This window comes from Nicotiana tabacum, chromosome 7, assembly GCF_000715075.1.
Source record: "Nicotiana tabacum cultivar K326 chromosome 7, ASM71507v2, whole genome shotgun sequence".
Taxonomy (NCBI): Eukaryota; Viridiplantae; Streptophyta; class Magnoliopsida; order Solanales; family Solanaceae; genus Nicotiana; species Nicotiana tabacum.
The window spans coordinates 171,038,469-171,060,280 of record NC_134086.1 but is presented as its reverse complement, the minus strand read 5'-3'; the positions used below and the strand labels follow the sequence as shown (position 1 = coordinate 171,060,280).

General features: G+C 40.8%; 1 long non-coding RNA gene across 1 annotated transcript; it reads right to left on the bottom strand.

Annotated features, from left to right (window-relative positions):
* Positions 1-2,067, bottom strand: LOC142182603 (uncharacterized). Its single transcript, XR_012711417.1, has 3 exons — positions 1,957-2,067; positions 971-1,128; positions 1-320 (listed from the first exon to the last, which is right to left on the bottom strand). It is a non-coding gene; the product is annotated as an uncharacterized LOC142182603 (long non-coding RNA).
* Positions 2,068-21,812: the final 19,745 nt, after the last annotated feature.

Genomic DNA, 21,812 nt, shown 5'->3' with positions numbered 1-21,812 from the left:
CCCAACATGATATACAAACTTATACATGTGACATACGGGCTTATAAGGCCAACATGACCATTTGTAAACTCAACACATAGGCCAACAAGGCCATACAAGTATCTGCAAACCTGACATCTGTCTACAAGCCTCTAAGAGTACATAAAATCATAAATGCCAGGACAGGGCCCCGCCATACTAATCAATATATATCCAAAGCATACTGACCAAATAGGTAACTCCGGAGCAAGTGGAGTGCACCAACACCTCCGCTGAGCTGATAGCCTACTCGGAGGAATGTCAACCTATCAATTGGGACCTGCGGGCATGAAACGTAGCGTCTCCAGGCAAGAGGGATGTTAGTACAAATAAAGTACCGAGTATGTAAGGCAGGAAAGCATAAACAAGAACAGTAATATAAAAAGAGATAGAGGAGATACAACCTGTAACATCTGCGTGATCTGGGGGCTACTGACATGAAATGCATAATACATATATATACATAAACTTTTAAAAACATACACCTCTATAGGCACCATCATCATCATCATATTGTACCCGGCCTCAAAGAGGACTCGGTAAAAACGTACCCGGCCATCATAAGGCTCGGTAAAATTGTACCCGGCCTCGTGGAGCTCGATAAACCCAACTGATTAGTGGTTGCACAATAGGTGTCGTACCCGTCCTACTATAGCGCGGCTCGGTAGAGTAAAATAGATACTATATATAATGCATACTAGATTCATGGAATCACGTTCTAAACCTTTTGAAGTGACTTAAGGTCGTTGCACCTTCGATTAACATTATAGACATCATACCATCAATATGAGCTTCTATAGGATTCAACGATCATACATACTTGCTTAAAATAACTTTATAAGGAAAGAACAACATGGGCAACCTTAGTTTCTAGGAGTAGACCCGTTATGAAATAGAGTATTCATCTCACTTTAGATCATGCCAAAAGAAAGAGGCAAGTGCCTTAACATACCTTAACCATGGTGAGTCCTTAATACCTCCCAAGCTACTCTTCAAACAACTCAACTCAATCTACCATTGCATAAGGAGATTCAAAATCAGTGTTGAATAAAGGCTAAGTCTGCAACTTAAACTTGTAGCCCATTTATATAAATTCGGGCAGCATCTCCCCTGTAACAAGAGCCTCCTCCAATATCATATACCAACAACAATTACCAGAAAAATTCAGCAACACATAATTATCAATAACAAGACACCATAAAACAACAACAAGTCATAACTATTTTACGACGAGCGACAAGCTCTAATTAGAATTTGTATATCTCATATCATCCCTTATAGACTTTTTACTTTAACTTAATAGTATCACTAACATGATAATGAATCAATAATTCCAGCCTTATACCATATATCCATAACAAAGAAAATGATCCACAAACTTCAATTATTCTTACTTAGCAACTTTATTCACTAGTTCATGTCTATTTCATCCATTTAACTTAACCAATGCCAAGATAACCTTAAACGCCTGTAGGAACACAATATAATTACTTGTTACAGTGGATGCAAGTCAAAATCCATGTTATATTTAGATTACAACAGCCCAACACACCCCCAATCAATTCATACCAAAAACGACAACTATAGTAGTGTCCAACACCCCGAAAATATTACAAAGAATGACTAATCCATTATTTCGTCATTAAGTGGTGTTTCTCCACACCATTTATCTCCCAAAAACTCCATTAAATAGCAGCAAAATATACAGCCCAAAAGCTACACGAAATAGCCCACAAAATAGTCCATTACAAATCAAATAACTCGAACTCACGGCTTTCGATCACCGTCCCGTGAGTTCTAACTATTATGAAATAAATTAATCAATCTTCCTTGATATTTAAGAGCTTGAAACCAGATATTAGGAATTTTTATTAACCTCAAAATACCTTCCAAAATTCGAACTACAAAGAAAAAGAGAGGCTATATAGCGATACTTACGTCGTGGGGATCGTTCTAGTGCTATTGCTTCGTGATTTCGTGCCTCGGACGATAATCTTGTTGGATAACCTTGTGGATAGCTTAAGGGTGAGGTTAGGGGTTTTATTTGGTCGAGCCCTCTGGAATTATGAAGAAAGAGACGACATAGGAAGATAAATATCCATTTTTGTTGAAAAATCAAAAGGTGCTACTTGGCACCATCTCATTGGCCCTTTTTCAAATACTTATATCTTTTTATCCGGATGTCGTATGAGCAAACGGTTAGGAGCGTTGGAAACTACATTCCAAGACCTTCATTTTGATATATAATATGTCCCAAAAAGACCTCATATAGCACACGAAATTTATTACTCAAGCTTCATTACAAGGCAAATCCTTAGTCGGTTTTTCCGCAACTTAAATCCAATTTTTCTCAAACTTTATACTTCAAATACAAACATCATATATAGTCATATCATGGCTTTAAACTCATTTAAATCATGATTACCAAGTCTCATATTCATCTTAACTTGCTTAACACTTCGGCAAACCTTTCTTGTCCTTGTAGAAGGATTTAACCCTTTTTTAGCTTACATCAATTGACTCACGACGGACTTTCAGGTACAAAAACATGGGTTGTAACACTATCATTTTGGAGATTGAGATCACCTGCTGGTAGGAAAAACGAAAGGTTGTTTTTAAGAAAATAGTTTCAAAGTACCTCTGGTATCGTGATAAGTACCGCGAGATGTGTGCACAGTTCAGAGTAGGCGGGAACCTCCAATCTCTTATGGAGGAGTTGGACCAGAAGGACAAGGAGCTTGGGCGAACTATTGGCAAATGTAGTGAGCTCGAGGGGTTACTTAGGGCCAAGGATGATGAGCTCGAAGTGAGCAAGGTGGTCGTGGCCGAGTGCGTCGATCTTGTCTCTGCTAGCCTAGTTTGAGCAAAGCTCAATTAGAGTTGTTGGCCTGAGTGGTGAGTTGACTGAGAAAGCGACAGAGTTGGAGGGGACCGAGGAGGCCCGGGTAGCGACTTTGGCAGAGGCAGTGGCATTATAAGACTCTATCCTCGTCATCAGGTTTGAACGTGCAACTGATGAAGAAACGGCCGGGCTAAGCGAGGCGCGCTTGATGAGCGAATAGGTGGGCTTGAGAAAGATGTCTCGAGCCTAAGTGAGCAAGTTGCCACTCTTGAGGCCGAGAAGGCATGGTTGTTGGCTCGACCTTCTTCTTCTCATGCTTCCGCTTTCCCTGACGTTTCTCGTGATTTATACGAGATGTGGATCCATGCCGAGGATACGCTGGACATATATAGGAATTTGATGACTGCGGGGAAGTTTCCTGAGGCCGACTTCGAAGATGCATGTGTTAAATCACGTGATGCCAGGCTTTCCTGTTGTTATGAACCCGCTACACCGGGGGCCGGCGATGATGACAAGGACTTGGACAAACTTGCATCTAATGCTTGGTATGATGATGAGTATGCTGATGGCGCGGGTAATGGTAGAGATGGTGCTACTGGACCGCGCAGTGAAGGTGGCGATGGCGCAGGCGGAGATGATGTAGTGTGATACTTGTGTACTTAGTTTTTGTTCTTTTCTTTATTTTTTCTTTTTTTGTGGGGGCGTCTTTCTGGCCCTTTGCAAGATATTTTATTTTTGGAATGGAATGATTATGATTTTTTGTTGTATGTTCTTGGCCCTTTTTGCTTTTCTTCGAATGTTTTTCTTTGTAAGAGTTCTTGACCCTTAGTTGATTCAAACAAGGTCGAATGTTAATTAATTCGATCGAGGTCGACTACTAGTTGATTCGAACGAGGTCGAATTCTAGTTGATTCGAACAAGGTCAAATGTTAATCAATTCGAGCGAGGTTGAATGTGAGTCAATTCGAGCAAGGTTGAATTTAGACTCTTAGTTGATTTGCCCGAGGTCGAATGTTAATTAATTCGAACAAAGTCAAATGCTAGTTGATTCGAACGAGGTCGAATGTTAATCAATTCAAACGAGGTTGAATGTTGACTCTTGGTTGATTCGCACGAGGTCGAATGTTAATTAATTCGAACGAAGTCAAATGATAGTTGATTCGAGCGAGGTCGAATGTTAATTAATTCTAACGAAGTCGCATGTGAGTCGATTCGACCGAGGTCAAATGTTGACTTTTAGTTTGGCGTAATGTATGAACTTGGTAGAGAAATGAGAAACTCGTGTGTTTGCGTATTTTTCTTTCTCTGTTCATGCATACATTGGAGAAGTCCCAGTCTATCTAGTCCTTTTATTGGTCGATCTAGAAAAGTAGTTGAGAGGTCGAGCGATGAACTTTAACTTCAAAACTTCTCTTCATCACCTCATTAAAAACCTCCCCAAGAGAACCCAATTGGGACAAAACTCGAGTGAGGGAAAAAGAGTATGACTCGGGAGACGTCCATACTTGGAAATTGAAGTATTTGAGGTGAGCGACATTCCAATTGTTTTGGTAGTAGATTTCCCTCCATTGTTTCTAGCTAGAATGACCCCTTGCTTACCGCCGCCATGATTTTGTATGGGTCGTCCAAATTGGTTCAATCAGTTTGCCTTCCCGTGGATCCTAGCTTGCTTGTGTTTTGGCTTTGAGTATATAGTCCCCTACTTTGAGTGGCCTCACCTTGGTTTTTTTGTTGTAGTACCATTTTGTCTGTTGTTTTTGAGCTACCATTCTTATGTAGGCCATGTCTCTCCGCTCTTCAGCTTCGTCGAGGTCTTGGCTTTTGCTTTCATTGCTGCTTGGCCCGTACGCGTTTGAATACCTTAGACTTGGTTCACTGACTTTGACCGGTATTACTGCATCAGTCCCACAGACTAGTGAATATATGGTGTTTCTCCTGTGCTTGTTTTCGGCATCGTGCGGTATGCCCATAACACTTTCGGTAGTAATTCTGGCCATAGTCCCTTGGCGTTCTCGAGCTTCCTTTTCATGATGTTCAATATTGTTTTTTTGGAGGACTCCGCCTGACCGTTACCTGCGAAATGATATGGCGTGGAGAGTATTCTTTTGATGCGCCATTTTTCGAAGAACTCGGCGATCTTTTTCCCAGTGAACTAGGGTCCGTTGTCACAATTGATCTATTTGGGGATGCCGAAACGACATATGGTGTTTCTCCATATGAATGTGATTGTAGACGCTGTAGACGCGTGATTTTTGACCCTCCCCGAGAATTTTCACATTTTCAGCGTAACTTTTTAATTTAGGTTTAATATAGCTATTTTAGTTATTTCGACTATTTTACTTTATTTTCGTCGCAAAAGAAAAATTACAAAAAATATATATATATAGTTTTAGTTTATGTATTTCTCGTGAACTTGAAAAATACAAAAAAATCGTACCTTATTTTTGTACTGTATATAATTTCAAAAATTACCAAAAAATATAGTTCTATCAATGTTTTGTAGTCATTTTAAATTTTGAAAAAATACAAAAATATTACTTTATATTTTATCTTTATATAAAAAAACGAAAATTACAAAAAATAGTTTTATTAAGGTTTTGTAGCTATTTTAGTCTTGAAAAAATATTAAAAAAAAGATATTGTTTTGTTTTAAATATTAGTCTTATTTTGGTAGTTATTTTGCTTACATAGGATTAGTTGAGCAACGTCGTGTTCTTGTTCTCGGGTCCGGGCAAAAGAATAATATTCGGGTTCAAACTACCTGTTTTTAGGCCTAATTTTCGGGCCTAGCCCATAAATATTCGAGTCCACCACACATGGGGGACACGCGTGGGGAACACGGACGGAACCCCACACACGGGGAACCCCACCACGCGTGGGGGACACAAGTCTCGAACCCCACCACGCATGGGGGTCCATTTGCTTGGCAAGGATTACAAAATACAGGTGAGAACAGATTTTTAAAGGTTGGACTTTGGAAAATTTTGGGGGAACGGACACTATTCATCTTCTTCTTCCTCAAAGAAGAAGAAGAAAAACCCTAACGGAACCCTACCCAAACCAACCAGTCCCACACCCTCACGACCACCACCAACCACCCACCATCCCTCACGAACCAGCAGCAACGCGGAACCCCCATAACTGGCCGGAAACGAAACCAGACAACCCGTAACCATCGTCACTCTTCCTCCTCCTAGCTCCATCATCCCGTCGTCATAACCAGCCCTAACTCCATCACCATCTTGTCCAAACGCCACCACCTAACATCCCGTCAAACAACCTACTCCTCACGTCCAGCGACCATCCAAACTACCAGCCCACGACCACCTGCTGAACCAGCAAAATCCAGCGAACACCTCCGTGAAACCACCATAGTCAGCCCCATCGTCCCCAGCTGCTTGTCGCAGCTGCTTCTGCGTCACCTTCCCGTCGTAACCAAAAGCCAATTGCACCACCCTATCTCCCCAGCCAGCGAGCTCCTACTCGTCGTCATTTTCCAGTCGACGACCAAACAACCCAGCTCATTCACCATTGTCGTCACTGCCCCCTCGACCTTACTGTCGCCACCAGCTTCACCATCCTCCGTCAAACCTCCATTACTGCCTTATCGCTTACCAAACCTCCAGCTCAACCTCACGCCACAACCAGCCTCCCCGTCGTTTCCTCGCGCCCAGCAGTGGATCAAACGACCACTGAACTCCGACTTTGCCAAACGACCCTCAATCGGCACTCCGTCGAACCCAGCCCTTAAAAGTAACGAGCGTCCAAATGACCATCTGGAAAAACCAGTAGCAGCCATGACTCGTTTTCAGTCCGTTCGTGTTCGAGTTTCTGGCGCGAGCTATTCCGTCTGAGCTTTGATGATCTTTTCTATGGTTTCCCGTTCGAGGTTATCCGTTGAGGTCGATGTTGAGGGCTGGTCCATGGCTCTGTCCGTCCCTGTTTGTTCAGGTTAGTAAACCTCAAGTACTAGATAAGGAAATGTTACGTCATATGTTCGAAGATGCAATATAGAAATTGGTATGATAATTTTCTGCTTATGTGTGCACCGTATGCATTTTTGTTCATTTTGCGTTATGTTATTCTTGTTTATTTGATGTCATTTAATTAAGTTGGGTTAGTTGTTCTATGACACAAGTTTGACGTTAATTTGTTCGTCCCTTCCTTTGCTTAGTTCATTCGGACAAAATTAGTATTAGTACCTATTGTTACTACTTCCGAAACACTCATTCGCTAAACTTCCTTTATTAAACTTTTGACAAGTTATGGGATTTTAGTTGTAAAGAGGCTGTAAGGTTTGGTATTGTTAAAGGTATTAAAAATGGCATCTTTTAAATAATAAAAATGAGACGAGCCTCGCCAAATAAAAACACAATTTGCGGGGCCCTCAATAAGTGGTCATAATAAATACTTAGATTCCGGGACGGGCCGTTTAACAAATTTCACGGCCCTACCCAAAAATAATGATACGCTAGTCGCTTTAGGCGCGTATTTAATAATGTTATCTCCTTAAACTCGGGTGCACATTTATGTGACCCAAATCCAAATCTCAACGGAATCGAAATGTGTCTCTAATCGCGGGTACATTGATTGTGGCGTGGTCTGAGATGCATTTCCATAACGTTGCAAATTCTTTTTTTTTTAATAATGAATGAGACGAGCCTCGACAAACAAAAAATGCACAAGCTGCGGGGCCCTTTAAATGTATATATTAAAATACTTAGAATTCGAGGACAGGCCGTTTAGCGAATTTTACGGCCTTCCCCAAAATAACAAGACGCTAGTTGCATTAGGCGCGCCTTTAATAATTTATTTTCCTTAACTCGGGTGTACATTTATGTGACCCAAATCCAAATCTCAACCGAGTCGAGATATGTCAACAACCACGTGTGCATTGATGTAACGTGGTTCGAGATATGTTTTCACGACGTTGCAATTCCCTGTAAAATAATAATAATAATAATTATGAAAGCGGTAAAAGTTAAAATTTGCACATAAGTTCATATTTTGTATAAAATCAGATAATCAAGCCGAATATAACAGTTGAGCGACCGTGCTAGAACCACGGAACTCGGGAATGCCTAACACCTTCTCCCGGGTTAACAGAATTCCTTATCCGAATTTCTGGTACGCAGACTGTAATATGGAGTCATTCTTTTCCTCGATTCGGGATTAAAATTGGTGACTTGGGACACCCTAAATCTCCCAAGTGGCGACTCTGAAATAAATAAACAAATCCTGTTTCGATTGTCCTTTAATTGGAAAAAACTCCCTACGCCCTCGCAGGGTATGTAAAAAGGAGGTGTGACAGCTCTGGCGACTCCACTGGGGATGCGATAACCCAGAACCACTGGTTCAGGGTTAAGAATTCGAGCTTAGAATAATTGTTATTATTTGGCTTTATTTATTATCTGATTTTATTATATGTTTTAGCCTAAATGTGCAAAATGTTGCTCTTACCGCTTTGATATTATTTGGACTGTATATATAAACTGTGCTGAAACCCCTCTCTTCTCTCTCTTGAGGAGTGCACGCTGGTCGTGACTTCTTTCTGTTAGTGTCATATACCAAAATAGAACGAGGATTCGGAGGAGTTGCAAAACCGGATGGCCTTTTGGTTACCGGTACACAGCTCCCATCCTCGGCTCGAGTTGTCTGCTCGGGTAAGCCAGGTCTAGAACAAATACCCAGGTTATGAACTTAGTATAACAAAGCCACATGCCGGATCCCTAGTAGAAACGTTTATTTGCATCATGTGCATTTGACTTAGGGGACTCAACACAGGGGTTGGGTCCGTCTAGGACAAGCAACCTGAAAATAATAGACCATCTTTTGGCATCATATGTGCTACATGTTGTATTTATTCAAGGGTGAATGGGTCATTTGGCGGACCAATGATAGTCGCGGACAAATGGCACTCCTTATCATGCTGATCACGTTAAATAAGAAAGTTGCACGATTTTTTAGATAAGCATGCTATTATGTTAATTAAGCACATGGGGAACATTGTGGAATTCAAGAAGCCTTGGTATTCCACATGTCCCCCACGCTTCATTTTTTGGGAAAAGCACATGGGGAATCCAAGAAGTCTTGGAATCCCCTATGTCTCCCATGCTTCACTTGTGGGAAAAGCACATGGGGACCATTCTTGGAATCCAAGAAGTCTTGGAATTCCCTATGTCCCCCACGCTTCATTTTTGGGAAAAAGCACATGGGGAACATTTGTGGAATCCAAGAAGTCTTAGAATTCCCTATGTCCCCCATGCCACATTTTTGAAAATAATAATAAATAAAAAGAGCATTGAAAAATTCAAAAAGATTTTGTATGTTGTCATCATTTTCCACAAATTAGAAAATCGTGAAAAAGAGGAGAAAATAACAGTGTAGAGATATAACTACTTATTTTTTGAAAAAAACTAATGTCCAAGTAGTGTCGAAACTCTACCGAAATTTTGAAAAAAAAGAAAAAAAGAAGGAATGTTTTATGTTTTTTTATTAGTTTGCTTGTTTGTTATGAATGGAAAATAATAGTTTGTTTGATTGTTGTGAAAAAATAGAAAAAGGAAAAGGGTCTTCTCAAAAATAGTTTATTTGCCCGAACTACGCGGGTTTGATTCTCACCGGATGTGAGATACGTAGGCAACCTTCATCGGGTCCAACCCCACCTTTTGCTAAAATAGCCAAAAACAAAAAATAATAATAAAAAATGTGTCAAAATTTTAATTCTGTCATAAAGAAGTCGGGTGATGCTGTCTTGTCATAAATAGCCGAATGTTCCCGAAAGGGAAGCCGGAAGGTTGACCTTGCATAAACAGCCATCTTTGGGTCATTTTTTAAGATTTGATCTAGTTGACCCACACAACCTTAAAAATCTTCGTCCCCGAGACGTTGAAAGGCTGTGCTTGCAATATTGAGTTTCCTAATTTTAAATGATAAAAAGAGTCATAAATAAGTCGGGTGATGCTGTTTTGTCAAAAAATAGCCGAATGTTCCCGAGAGGGATGCCGGAAGGCGGACTTTGCATAAACAGCCACCTTTTGGGTCATGTTTAGGATTTTTGGTCTAGTTGACCCACACAGCCCTATAAATCTTCGTCCGCGAGGCGCTGAAGGGCCGCGTTTGCAACACAAGGTTTTTATTGTAATTTGAAAAAAACAACAAAGAGTCAGCGGTCAGGTGAATACCGTTTGAATTTTTGTCATAATAAGCCGAGCCAGCTTCGGCCGCGTCTTAAAACCGTTCTTGCCGAAATAGCATTAGAGTATCTTTCAGTTGTCGAAAGGTTATTTTTGTAAAAGAACGGACAAGTTTGTAAAGTGTCATAAAATAATCCTCTCCGGCCTCAAAATTCATGTGAAAGTTGGAAGGGGCCACGTTTGCAAAAACAACCATTTGGTTAAAATTAGCAAATGGAGGAAGGAAGTTGGCCATTTGTTTTTGAAGTTTGCAAGTATTTTGATTAGAATACGTGGGTCGTTTGATTTTCGAGTTTGTAGGTCATCTTCAAACCTTTGAAACCCAGTTTATTTAAATATGAAAATTGAAAAAAAAAATGTGTTTATTATTGTTTATCTTTTATTGGTCCGAACTACGCAAGGTCTGATTCATGCGGGGTCATGATACGTAGGCAATCTCCATAAGATTCGACCACAACAAAAAAAAATGAAAAAAAAAAGAAAAATGGAAAAAAGAAAAAAAAACATCGAAAAAAGAGAAAAAGAAAAAAAGATGTTGTTAATAATGAGGACCGACTTAGTCCATTCTAACCTGTTTGTTTTGCAAAGAAAGTTAAGGTGGTTGGTTTGTGGTAAGCCGGACAATGACACTCAGAATCCTTTACTTGCACCTCATGATACACACTCTGTGGGGATCAGGCCTGATAACAGAAGCACTTGAATCCTATTGGGAACTTGTTGACGAAGATGGATGATACTGAAGCTGATAATGGTCTTGGCAGTATTGATGCGAAGCTCAGTGGCTAAGATGCCAGTTTTGATAAAGTGGGAGGACGCTCCGTTCCTTGGTTAACAAGAGAGAAGCTTGTAGTGGCTTATTTTGTTGTCATTTCTGTTTGTTCGGATTATTAGGATTGTAATTCGGATTTTGTTTTGTGTCAATATCTTTCCGCTTATCTTTCCGTTTTATCATAGCGGTTTGTTTAAGTTTGTCCAGGTTGTTTTAGGATTTTATTCTGGTTTGTTTCGTTTGTCTTGTTGTTCAAACCATTCCACCAGTAATCTAATGCAAAATCCGGTCTTTTATTATTTCTAGTCATCTCTTTGTTTAGTCCTTTTGTCATTTTGTTCAGCGCCGATTCTAGTGACATGACATGCGCACACAGTTTGGGCCTAGTCTTTAAAGTTAATCATAAAACCCCGAAAAGGTGATCAGAACATTTAAAGAAATAAGGACGGTTGAGATTATTCAAAGCTCGAGTCATATGGAACTAGGGCAAGTTAAACACAAAGAAAATTGTTAAAAGCAAGATTCGCCAAATTGGCATGAGGGTCGTTCATGATAATGAGAGTGTCGCCCAACGGTGCTTTAGAAATGACAAAGGAAAAATAAAATGTTTAACATAATTGTCAAAGTCCAGCACCATCGGAAGAGACTGTAAATCTATGTTCAATTGTGTTGTTTGCACTTGGCATGTTTTGAAGACTGGAATGACGAAGGCATTTTGTTCTGCTACCTAAACACTTTATCCTTCGTTACCCCTTTTTGAGCCTTATTTATTTTCTTTCATACCCCTCGTTCGGAATCAGTAGCAACGAAGAAAAAAGAAAAAAGAAAGAAAACAACAAAACGAAAAAAAAAGAGAAAAAGAGAAAAGAAAAGAAAAATGATAACAAAAAGAAAAAAGAAAGTCAAATGAAAAAGAGGAATTGGGAACTACGTTTGACCTAATTCCTCAAAGAGGATACGTAGGCTCTTCACGGCTCGGTCATAGTTTTGAAAAATGAAAAAAAAAATCAATTAAGATATCCCCAAGCAAGAAACTGGGGCAAAGGTTGCGTTTGTTGTAAATAAATCTAGTTCCGAAGGTTGTAATTAATAACCCAAAATCGATGCATTTTCGATCCTTTAATATCCTTTCTTTCTAGCCCTATCCAAAAATTCACATTACGGTCCAAAGAAAGACCTTCTGATCAGCCTTTAAAAGATGCCAAGTCAGACAAATGAGAGTCTTACCGGTGAACATAACATTCTGTTCCGCAGCAGAAAGGACTCTAATCTCCAGCAGAGAGAGTCATACCGGCAACACTCCAAATCCCCAGCTGGAAAGTGATACAAATGAGAGAGTCTTATCGGTGAAAATCTTTACGGACACCATAAGGCGATGAAAGCTGAGAGAAAAACCAAAATGAGAGAGACTTGATAGTGAAAACCTTCGGGCACTACAAGTCGAATAAGATTGAGAATCAGATGGGGAATTGCCAATTGAAGGTCTTGAAAGACGATTGACGACAGAGGATAGGCCACATGTGCATGTCATGACCATTAGAGTCGGTATCTGCGTTTGATAGGTTTTTATTTGTAGTTTCTTTTGTTAAAGAGTCATCTTTTCCTTTGTCTTTATATTCTGTTCCCTTTTATCTTTTTCCTTTCATAGAAAAAAAATTCCCCAATAGAGTCTGTTCGGTCAGAACAAGTGAGAATTGACTTCAAAATATGCCATCAACTTTCCAATTATGCCAGATGAGATCTGACTAGTACATCCAAGTGGTTTAGTCAGCGAGGAACAAGCGCGAGGCCAGTGTCAAAAAAGAAATCCCCAGCAAAAGGGAATTGACAAAAGGATTGACAAGTGTCAAGAGGGATACCCTTGCCGAAATCAAAGGTTATAAACCTCAAGGCCAAGGCCCGTTGAACAAAGCAAGGAGAGCTGTGAGCATGATTTGGGAAAATTCATACTAGACTAAAAGGTCGGGGAAATGCCAGTTTCCGAGCTATGCCACAAAAGAAGAGGATATCCCCAGCAGAAAGGGATTATCCCCAGCAAATAATATCACCCCCAACAAGTTTTGGAACGCAGAGCAAGGAAGGAGAAAGGGAAAACCATCCTAGTGGAGTATCACAACCAACCACCGCGTTTTAAATTAACAAGTTTTGTTTGATTTGAAACAGGTGAAGGAAAGGGCATTGATGACAGAAATGCATGCCATAAAGGATATTGTCAAACTGGGGCAGAAAATTTTCCTTTTATTTAGAAAATTTTCTGGAAGTCAGGTACCCATTTGGGGAAAAATAAAGATAACGCCAGTCTCAAGGGAAGTGGTCTTAGAACCAGTGTTGCCCCCAACATAATAAGTTTCAATGGAGGAAGTTGTCCCCAGCAAAGGGATGAAACTTGAGCTCCGAAAAGCAGAAGGCCAGTCTCAAGGGAGGCAATCTTCGAAGGAAGGAGCTATGCAAAAAACAAAAAAAAAAGCAAAAAGAATAAAAAGTATATATATATAAAAAAAATTAAAAAAAATGGGGGAAAGTCATCCCCATCAAAATAATCCCCAACAGTTTCGAGGGAAGACAACACAGGTAAGTAAATAATTCAGGAAGAAGGAAATGGTTCACGCATAGGAGACGCACTTCCTAAGTGAATATTTCATTAATAGGAGACGCACTTCCTAGTTTGAAATCATTAAACTTTTACCCATAGGAGACGCATTTCCTCCTAAGTTTGTTTTAGTTTCACCCATAGGAGATGCATTTCCTCCTAAGTTTAGTTTTACCCGTAGGAGATGCATTTCCTCCTAAGTTTGTTTTAGTTTCACCCATAGAAGATGCATTTCCTCCTAAGTTTACTTTTACCCATAGGAGACGCATTTCCTCCTAAGTTTAAGTTTTACCCATAGGAGATGCATTTCCTCCTAAGTTTAGTTTTACCCATAAGAGATGCATTTCCTCCTAAGTTGTTAACAAAAAGACCTAGTCTGATGAACCTTCTCCTAGGATCAAAATCCTAGTCCGATGAATATTTCTCCTAAGATAACAAAAAAAGACCTAGTCTGATGAACCTTCTCCTAGGATCAAAATCTTAGTCTGATAAATTTTTCTCCTAAGATAGAGACCTAGTCTGACGAACCTTCTCCTAGGATCAAAATCTTAGTCTGATGAATTTTTCTCCTAAGATAGAGACCTAGTCTAACGAACCTTTTCCTAGGATCAAAATATTAGTCTGATGAATCTTTCTCCTAAGATACAAAAAAAAAGACCTAGTCTGATGAACCTTCTCCTAGGATCAAAATCTTAGTCTGATGAATTTTTCTCCTAAGATAGAGACCTAGTCTGACGAACCTTCTCCTAGGATCAAAATCTTAGTCTGATGAATCTTTCTCCTAAGATACAAAAAAAACCTAGTCCGATGAACCCTCTCCTAGGATTAAAATCTTAGTCTGATGAATTTTTTTCCTAAGATAGAGACCTAGTCCGATGAACCCTCTCCTAGGATCAAAATCTTAGTCTGATGAATCTTTCTCCTAAGATACCAAAAAAAGAGACCTAGTCTGATGAACCTTCTCCTAGGATCAAAATCTTAGTCTGATGAATTTTTCTCCTAAGATAGAGACTTAGTCTGACGAACCTTCTCCTAGGATCAAAATCATAGTCTGATGAATCTTTCTCCTAAGATACCAAAAAAAAGAGACCTAGTCTGATGAACCTTCTCCTAGGATCAAAATCTTAGTCTGATGAATTTTTCTCCTAAGATAGAGACCTAGTCTGATGAACCTTCTCCTAGGATCAAAATTTTAGTCTGATGAATCTTTCTCCTAAGATACCAAAAAAAAAAACCTAGTGTGATGAACCTTCTCCTAGGATCAAAATCTTAGTCTGATGAATCTTTCTTCTAAGATACTAAAAAAAAAACCTAGTCTGACGAATTTTCTCCTAGGATAATTTGAAAAAAAAATGTTTGAATTTGGAAAAAAAACGAGAGTCTTTATTCTTAAGATTATCAATGTTTAGTTCTCCTAAAGCCAGGCGCCCACCTGTATAACGAGAGGAATACTTTTCAATCTTTAAATTTCATGCCAGGCGCCCACCTGTATAACGAGAGGAATACTTTTCAGTCTTTACATTTCATGCCAGGCGCCCACCTGTATAACGAGAGGAATACTTTTCAGTCTTTACATTTCATGCCAGGCGCCCACCTGTATAACGAGAGGAATACTTTTCAGTCTTTACATTTCATGCCAGGCGCCCACCTGTATAACGAGAGGAATACTTTTCAGTCTTTAAATTTCTTGCCAGGCGCCCACCTACATAACGAGAGGAATACATTTCAGTCTTTACATTTCATGTTTCAGGCGCCCACCTGTATAACAAGAGGAATACTTGTTAGTCTTATACTGCAGATTTTGGAAATCAGTAACCCCACCGGAAGGTAGAAGGTTACAACAGGAATCCCCAGCAGGAAACAATAAAATCTTCAGCACCGGGAAGCAGAAGGCTACAACAAAAATCCCCAGCATTCAATCAAGTTATAAATAGCAGAAGCTCGCCTCAAGAATACGAGTCAACAGTCTAAGATGGTCAACAAAAGCTGGTAAAAAAACAAAAACAAAACAAGAAAAGAAAAAAAAAAGAGAAAAAATGAATCCAAAGTATGGAAGTGGAGAACATATGTGGTCTGCTCAAGAACTAGCACCTACAACTAGCAAGTATCAAGGTTCAAATCCAAAGTCTATATGAAGCACCATTCAAGACTCAAGACCAAGTTTCAGAAGACTTAAAGATAGGAATCCTTGTAACTAGTAGCTGATAGGCTTAGTTAGTCTTTTTCAGTTTTCATTTTTGATGTAATGACAGGACCGCGGACCGGAACCTCAACAGAATGGCACCTCGATCAGCTCTTCACCTCGGTACAATCTACCATATCTCATTTCCGAACTACACGTGGCCTGATTCCTTTATAGCCAAGGATATGTAGGCAACTCATATACCAGGGCTCGGTCACATCCCCTTCCTTTCCTTAGTGTAGTCCCTCCAAATAATGATCGGGTCAAAAACATGTCTAGTCGTTCTTTGTCGGAAAACTCTTCGTGTTTCCAGTCAAAGAGGGGCAGCTGTAGACGCGTGATTTTTGACCCTCCCCGAGAATTTTCACATTTTCAGCGTAACTTTTTAATTTAGGTTTAATATAGCTATTTTAGTTATTTCGACTATTTTACTTTATTTTCGTCGCAAAAGAAAAATTACAAAAAAAAATATATATAGTTTTAGTTTATGTATTTCTCGTGAACTTGAAAAATACAAAAAAATCGTACCTTATTTTTGAACTGTATATAATTTCAAAAATTACCAAAAAATATAGTTCTATTAATGTTTTGTAGTCATTTTAAATTTTGAAAAAATACAAAAAATATTACTTTATATTTTATCTTTATATAAAAAAACGAAAATTACAAAAAATAGTTTTATTAAGGTTTTGTAGCTATTTTAGTCTTGAAAAAATATTAAAAAAAATATATAGTTTTGTTTTAAATATTAGTCTTATTTTGGTAGTTATTTTGCTTACATAGGATTAGTTGAGCAACGTCGTGTTCTTGTTCTCGGGTCCGGGCAAAAGAATAATATTCGGGTTCAAACTACCCATTTTTACGCCTAATTTTCGGGCCTATCCCATAAAAATCCGAGTCCACCACACATGGGGGACACGCGTGGGGAATACGGACGGAACCCCACACACGGGGAACCCCACCATGCGTGGGGGACACAAGTCTCGAACCCCACCACGCGTGGGGGACACAAGTCTCGAACCCCACCACGCATGGGAGTCCATTTGCTTGCAAGGATTACAAAATACAGGTGAAAACAGATTTTTAAAGGTTGGACTTTGGAAAATTTTGGGGGAACGGACACTATTCATCTTCTTCTTCCTCAAAGAAGAAGAAGAAAAACCCTAACGGAACCTTACCCAAACCAACCAGTCCCACACCCTCACGACCACCACCAACCACCCAACATCCCTCATGAACCAGCAGCAACGCGGAATCCCCATAACTGGCCGGAAACGAAACCAGACAACCCGTAACCATCGTCACTCTTCCTCCTCCTAGCTCCATCATCCCGTCGCCATAACCAGCCCCAACTCCATCACCATCTTGTCCAAACGCCACCACCTAACATCCCGTCAAACAACCTACTCCTCACGTCCAGCGACCATCCAAACTACCAGCCCACGACCACCTGCTGAACCAGCAAAATCCAGCGAACACCTCCGTGAAACCACCATAGTCAGCCCCATCCTCCCCAGCTGCTTGTCGCAGCTGCTTCTGCGTCACCTTCCCATCGTAACCAAAAACCACTCGCACCACCCTATCCCCCCAGCCAGCTAGCTCCTGCTCGTCGTCATTTTCCAGTCGACGACTAAACAACCCAGCTCATTCACCATTGTCGTCACTACCCCCTCGACCTTATTGTCGCCACCAGCTTCACCATCCTCCGTCAAACCTCCATTACTGCCTTATCGCTCACCAAACCTCCAGCTCAACCTCACGCCACAACCAGCCTCCCCGTCGTTTCCTCGCGCCCAGCAGTGGATCAAACGACCACTGAACTCCGACTTTGCCAAACGACCCTCAATCGGCACTCCATCGAACCCAGCCCTTAAAAGTAACGAGCATCCAAATGACCATCTGGAAAAACCAGTAGCAGCCATGACTCGTTTTCAGCCCGTTCGTGTTCGAGTTTCTGGCGCGAGCTATTCCGTCTGAGCTTTGATGATCTTTTCTATGGTTTCCCGTTCGAGGTTATCCGTTGAGGTCGATGTTGAGGGCTGGTCCATGGCTCTGTCCGTCCCTATTTGTTCAGGTTAGTAAACCTCAAGTATTAGATAAGGAAATGTTACGTCAAATGTTCGAAGATGCAATATAGAAATTGGTATGATAATTTTCTGCTTATGTGTTCACCGTATGCATTTTTGTTCATTTTGCGTTATGTTATTCTTGTTTATTTGATGTCATTTAATTAAGTTGGGTTAGTTGTTCTATGACACAAGTTTGACGTTAATTTGTTCGTCCCTTCCTTTGCTTAGTTCATTCGGACAAAATTAGTATTAGTACCTATTGTTACTACTTCCGAAACACTCATTCGCTAAACTTCCTTTATTAAACTTTTGACAAGTTATGGGATTTTAGTTGTAAAGAGGCTGTAAGGTTTGGTATTGTTAAAGGTATTAAAAATAGCATCTTTTAAATAATAAAAATGAGACGAGCCTCGCCAAATAAAAACACAATTTACGGGGCCCTCAATAATTGGTCATAATAAATACTTAGATTCCGGGACGGGCCGTTTAACAAATTTCACGGCCCTACCCAAAAATAATGATACGCTAGTCGCTTTAGGCGCGTATTTAATAATGTTATCTCCTTAAACTCGGGTGCACATTTATGTGACCCAAATCCAAAATCTCAACGGAATCGAAATGTGTCTCTAATCGCGGGTACATTGATTGTGGCGTGGTCTGAGATGCATTTCCATAACATTGCAAATTCTTTTTTTAATAATGAATGAGACGAGCCTCGACAAACAAAAAGTGCACAAGCTGCGGGGCCCTTTAAATGTATATATTAAAATACTTAGAATTCGAGGACAGGCCGTTTAGCGAATTTTACGGCCTTCCCCAAAATAACAAGACGCTAGTTGCATTAGGCGCGCCTTTAATAATTTATTTTCCTTAACTCGGGTGTATATTTATGTGACCCAAATCCAAATCTCAACCGAGTCGAGATATGTCAACAACCACGTGTGCATTGATGTAACGTGGTTCGAGATATGTTTTCACGACGTTGCAATTCCCTGTAAAATAATAATAATAATAATTATGAAAGCGGTAAAAGTTAAAATTTGCACATAAGTTCATATTTTGTATAAAATCAGATAATCAAGCCGAATATAACAGTTGAGCGACCGTGCTAGAACCACGGAACTCGGGAATGCCTAACACCTTCTCCCGGGTTAACAGAATTCCTTATCCGAATTTCTGGTACGCAGACTGTAATATGGAGTCATTCTTTTCCTCGATTCGGGATTAAAATTGGTGACTTGGGACACCCTAAATCTCCCAAGTGGCGACTCTGAAATAAATAAACAAATCCCGTTTCGATTGTCCTTTAATTGGAAAAAACTCCCTACGCCCTCGCGGGGTATGTAAAAAGGAGGTGTGACAGTGATTACTTCATGCTTGCGTATTTGGGTGAATGCACCTACTTCTACCAACTTGGAGAAATAGTTAGTTAAAAATAAAAGAAATCATACATTACCTCGTCTCGCTGGGCGGGGTCTGGCGATGAAAGTACTGGGGGTTTCCCTTTTGACTTCGGGCATTATCTTTGCACTGAAGTCGGCGACGAAGTCGGCAAGAACTTGCGACTTTATCTTCGTTCGATGCCGATAGGTTATTTCGTGCTCGCTCAGCTCTATGGCTCATTTAGCCAAACTGCCCGACAATTCGGGTTTGTGCAGGATACTCCTTAGAGGAAAAGTTGTGACCACCGAGATGGGGTGGCACTGGAAATAAGATCTAAGTTTTCGTGAAGCTACAACCAAGGCTAGAGCTAGCTTCTCGAGGTGGGGGTACCTCGTTTCAGCGTCGACCAAAGTTTTGCTAATGTAAGATCGGAGACTGTGTACCTTTATTTTCTCGTACTAGGACTGCACTCACTGAGATATCGGACACGGCCAGGTAGACAAAGAGGCGCTCTACGGGTTCTACCTAAGCAAGCAACGGTGGCGAAGATAGGTAAGCCTTTAGTTCTCTTAGGGCGTCGATGCACTCGAAATTCCATTAGAGTCCGTTATCCTTTTTGAGTACGACAAAAAATTTGTGGCACCTATCGGAGGACCGCGAGATTAATCTCAACAGAGCGGCTACCTGGCCAGTCAGCTTTTGCACCTATTTCTTGCTGGTTAACTTCTCCGGGATTCCTTCTATGGCCTTGATTTGGTTGTGGTTGACCTTGATGCCTCGTTGCAATACTAAGAACTAGAGGAATTTTCCAGTGGTTACGCCGAAGGCGCATTTTTCTAGGTTCAATTTCATGTCGTACCATTTAAGTATGTCGAAGGCCTCCCTCAAGTGGTCGATATGGTCTTCCTTCTTTTTTGACTTGACCAACATGTCATTAATGTATACTTCCATGGTCTTGCCGAGTTGATCTTCGAACATTTTAGTCACTAGCCTCAAATATGTTGCCCCTGCATTTTCAACCCGAACAGCATCACCCTGTAGTAGTATGTCCCCTGGTGGGTGATGAAAGTGGTTTTTTCCTGGTCCCCCTCCTCCATGAGGATTTGGTTGTAGTCCGAGTAGGCGTCCAAGAAGCTCAGCAGTTCGTGCTCGGATGTAGCGTCGATGAGTTGGTCGATATGGGTTGGCGGGAACGAGTCTTTTAGGCCGACTTTGTTCTGATCTATGAAGTCTACGCACATCCGCCACTTACCGTTCTTTTTTTTCACCATGACCACATTGGTGACCCACTGAGTGTACTACGATTCTCTGATAGAACCGTTTACTAACAGTTTTTCGACTTCTTCACGAACCACATCATTTATTGCTGAGTTAAACTTTCATCAAATTTGCCTAACTGAGGGGCAGAACGAGTCGACATTCAACTTGTGAGTTACTATCTCCTTCGGGATACCTGGCATGTCAGCATAGGAAAAAGCCAATAGGTCTACGTTACTTTTTAAGAATTGGTAAAATTTACCTGGATCTTGGAACTTAGGGCCGATGAAAGCTTTCTTGATGTGGACGTCGTCGTCTAATTGGATGGGGTCGAGGTCCTCTACGGTTGGCCATGTGGCTTCTATGATTCAGGGTCTCTGATGACGTCTTTCTTTTCATTACCATCTGACCCTAACTTTGTTAATGACTATGCTTCCTTGGCCTTTCCTTTTAATTTTTGGGTGTATGTGCAGTCATGGGCGATGCGGTAGCATTCTCGGGTCATGCGTTGCTTTCCTCGGATGAAGAATACTCCCTAGGGGTGGGAAATATAATGACTTGGTGTAAGCTGGAGGGGATGGCTCTCATGGAGTGTATCCACGGTCGGCCTATGATGGCATTACACGCCGTATCCTGGTCCATGATGTGTAACGTGGTCTCCAAAGTGACGCTGCCGGCTAGGACGGACAGTGTGATTTCTCCAGATGTCCGGTCAACTACATTGTTAAAGCCTGACAACGTGATGTAATGTAGCACTATCTTATCCTCGAGCTTTATTTGGGTTGGAACTCAAGGATGGATGATGCACGCGCCGCTTCCATCATCGACCATAATACGCCTTACATCAGTATCAAAAACACGTAAAGTAATAACAAGAGCATCATAATGAGGAAAGACCAAACTGTGAATATCTAACTTATCGAAGATGATACTTTTTTCGAGTTCGTCATACCGTTTGTGGGTGATGGACTGCTTGAGTTTGTGGTTGGTGGTGAACTTTATGATGTTGATAGATGCGGCATCGCCTCCTCCGATGATCATTTGAATGGTTCGAACTGGGGAAGGTGGTTTAGGCGGTCCCTGGTGTTGTTCCCGCCCTCGCGCAAGGTTGGCCCTCCCATGATCGCTCATCAGCTCTTTTAGGTGCCCTTGGTGAAGTATGTTCACGACCTTCTGTCTATGGGCAATGCAGTCCTCGATTTTATGACCCCGTTCCTGGTGGAATTTGCAGAGGGCATTTGACTTTCTGGTGCTCGGGTCAGATTTCATCTTCTGTGGCCATTTTACTTTTGGGTTGAGCTTCTCCATTGCATAGACTATTTTTTAGGGGAAAACACAAAAATTGTAAGCTGATAATAAGGGGGACATACCTCTTTCATTTCGGTGGATTCCCGTTCGCGGACTAGATGGACCTTCATCGTGGCGTGGAGACGGCATGAGAGTGCCTCTAGCATAAGGCTGATGTCTTTCTAGATTAGGTTGGGATCCCGCTAGATCCCTCCTGCT